The sequence below is a fragment of the Oncorhynchus keta genome, unplaced genomic scaffold (genome assembly GCF_023373465.1).
Source record: "Oncorhynchus keta strain PuntledgeMale-10-30-2019 unplaced genomic scaffold, Oket_V2 Un_contig_3922_pilon_pilon, whole genome shotgun sequence".
NCBI classification, from domain to species: Eukaryota; Metazoa; Chordata; class Actinopteri; order Salmoniformes; family Salmonidae; genus Oncorhynchus; species Oncorhynchus keta.
In genome coordinates, this window is record NW_026287504.1 from 64,294 (window position 1) to 68,448 (window position 4,155).

Here is a 4,155-nt window from a genome sequence, read left to right on the forward strand (position 1 = left end):
ACAACAAAAGAGCTTGTTTGTCTCAGGTCTCTCATTTAACAACAAAAGAGCTTGTTTGTCTCAGGTCTCTCATTTAACAACAAAAGAGCTTGTTTGTCTCAGGTCTCTCATTTAACAACACAAGAGCTTGTTTGTCTCAGGTCTCTCATTTAACAACAAAAGAGCTTGTTTGTCTCAGGTCTCTCATTTAACAACAAGAGAGCTTGTTTGTCTCAGGTCTCTCATTTAACAACAAAAGAGCTTGTTTGTCTCAGGTCTCTCATTTAACAACAAAAGAGCTTGTTTGTCTCAGGTCTCTCATTTAACAACAAAAGAGCTTGTTTGTCTCAAGTCTCTCATTTAACAACAAAAGAGCTTGTTTGTCTCAGGTCTCTCATTTAACAAGAGGTATAACACTATTAGACATGGACCAGAACTAGAGGTATTACACTATTAGACATGGACCAGAACTAGAGGTATAACACTATTAGACATGGACCAGAACTAGAGGTATAACACTATTAGACATGGACCAGAACTAGAGGTATAACACTATTAGACATGGACCAGAACTAGAGGTATAACACTATTAGACATGGACCAGAACTAGAGGTATAACACTATTAGACATGGACCAGAACTAGAGGTATAACACTATTAGACATGGACCAGAACTAGAGGTATAACACTATTAGACATGGACCAGAACTAGAGGTATAACACTATTAGACATGGACCAGAACTAGAGGTATAACACTATTAGACATGGACCAGAACTAGAGGTATAACACTATTAGACATGGACCAGAACTAGAGGTATAACACTATTAGACATGGACCAGAACTAGAGGTATTACACTATTAGACATGGACCAGAACTAGAGGTATAACACTATTAGACATGGACCAGAACTAGAGGTATAACACTATTAGACATGGACCAGAACTAGAGGTATTACACTATTAGACATGGACCAGAACTAGAGGTATAACACTATTAGACATGGACCAGAACTAGAGGTATAACACTATTAGACATGGACCAGAACTAGAGGTATAACACTATTAGACATGGACCAGAACTAGAGGTATAACACTATTAGACATGGACCAGAACTAGAGGTATTACACTATTAGACATGGACCAGAACTAGAGGTATAACACTATTAGACATGGACCAGAACTAGAGGTATTACACTATTAGACATGGACCAGAACTAGAGGTATAACACTATTAGACATGGACCAGAACTAGAGGTATAACACTATTAGACATGGACCAGAACTAGAGGTATTACACTATTAGACATGGACCAGAACTAGAGGTATAACACTATTAGACATGGACCAGAACTAGAGGTATAACACTATTAGACATGGACCAGAGGTACTAGAGGTATAACACTATTAGACATGGACCAGAACTAGAGGTATAACACTATTAGACATGGACCAGAACTAGAGGTATAACACTATTAGACATGGACCAGAACTAGAGGTATAACACTATTAGACATGGACCAGAACTAGAGGTATAACACTATTAGACATGGACCAGAACTAGAGGTATAACACTATTAGACATGGACCAGAACTAGAGGTATAACACTATTAGACATGGACCAGAACTAGAGGTATAACACTATTAGACATGGACCAGAACTAGAGGTATAACACTATTAGACATGGACCAGAACTAGAGGTATAACACTATTAGACATGGACCAGAACTAGAGGTATTACACTATTAGACATGGACCAGAACTAGAGGTATTACACTATTAGACATGGACCAGAACTAGAGGTATTACACTATTAGACATGGACCAGAACTAGAGGTATTACACTATTAGACATGGACCAGAACTAGAGGTATAACACTATTAGACATGGACCAGAACTAGAGGTATTACACTATTAGACATGGACCAGAACTAGAGGTATTACACTATTAGACATGGACCAGAACTAGAGGTATAACACTATTAGACATGGACCAGAACTAGAGGTATAACACTATTAGACATGGACCAGAACTAGAGGTATAACACTATTAGACATGGACCAGAACTAGAGGTATAACACTATTAGACATGGACCAGAACTAGAGGTATTACACTATTAGACATGGACCAGAACTAGAGGTATAACACTATTAGACATGGACCAGAACTAGAGGTATAACACTATTAGACATGGACCAGAACTTGAGGTATAACACTATTAGACATGGACCAGAACTAGAGGTATTACACTATTAGACATGGACCAGAACTAGAGGTATTACACTATTAGACATGGACCAGAACTAGAGGTATAACACTATTAGACATGGACCAGAACTAGAGGTATAACACTATTAGACATGGACCAGAACTAGAGGTATTACACTATTAGACATGGACCAGAACTAGAGGTATAACACTATTAGACATGGACCAGAACTAGAGGTATAACACTACTAGACATGGACCAGAACTAGAGGTATAACACTATTAGACATGGACCAGAACTAGAGGTATTACACTATTAGACATGGACCAGAACTAGAGGTATAACACTATTAGACATGGACCAGAACTAGAGGTATAACACTACTAGACATGGACCAGAACTAGAGGTATAACACTATTAGACATGGACCAGAACTAGAGGTATAACACTATTAGACATGGACCAGAACTAGAGGTATAACACTATTAGACATGGACCAGAACTAGAGGTATAACACTACTAGACATGGACCAGAACTAGAGGTATAACACTATTAGACATGGACCAGAACTAGAGGTATAACACTATTAGACATGGACCAGAACTAGAGGTATAACACTATTAGACATGGACCAGAACTAGAGGTATACACTATTAGACATGGACCAGAACTAGAGGTATAACACTATTAGACATGGACCAGAACTAGAGGTATTACACTATTAGACATGGACCAGAACTAGAGGTATAACACTATTAGACATGGACCAGAACTAGAGGTATAACACTATTAGACATGGACCAGAACTAGAGGTATAACACTATTAGACATGGACCAGAACTAGAGGTATAACACTATTAGACATGGACCAGAACTAGAGGTATAACACTATTAGACATGGACCAGAACTAGAGGTATTACACTATTAGACATGGACCAGAACTAGAGGTATAACACTATTAGACATGGACCAGAACTAGAGGTATAACACTATTAGACATGGACCAGAACTAGAGGTATTACACTATTAGACATGGACCAGAACTAGAGGTATTACACTATTAGACATGGACCAGAACTAGAGGTATTACACTATTAGACATGGACCAGAACTAGAGGTATAACACTATTAGACATGGACCAGAACTAGAGGTATAACACTATTAGACATGGACCAGAACTAGAGGTATAACACTATTAGACATGGACCAGAACTAGAGGTATAACACTATTAGACATGGACCAGAACTAGAGGTATAACACTATTAGACATGGACCAGAACTAGAGGTATAACACTATTAGACATGGACCAGAACTAGAGGTATAACACTATTAGACATGGACCAGAACTAGAGGTATAACACTATTAGACATGGACCAGAACTAGAGGTATAACACTATTAGACATGGACCAGAACTAGAGGTATAACACTATTAGACATGGACCAGAACTAGAGGTATTACACTATTAGACATGGACCAGAACTAGAGGTATAACACTATTAGACATGGACCAGAACTAGAGGTATTACACTATTAGACATGGACCAGAACTAGAGGTATTACACTATTAGACATGGACCAGAACTAGAGGTATAACACTATTAGACATGGACCAGAACTAGAGGTATAACACTATTAGACATGGACCAGAACTAGAGGTATAACACTATTAGACATGGACCAGAACTAGAGGTATAACACTATTAGACATGGACCAGAACTAGAGGTATTACACTATTAGACATGGACCAGAACTAGAGGTATAACACTATTAGACATGGACCAGAACTAGAGGTATAACACTATTAGACATGGACCAGAACTAGAGGTATTACACTATTAGACATGGACCAGAACTAGAGGTATAACACTATTAGACATGGACCAGAACTAGAGGTATAACACTATTAGACATGGACCAGAACTAGAGGTATAACACTATTAGACATGGACCAG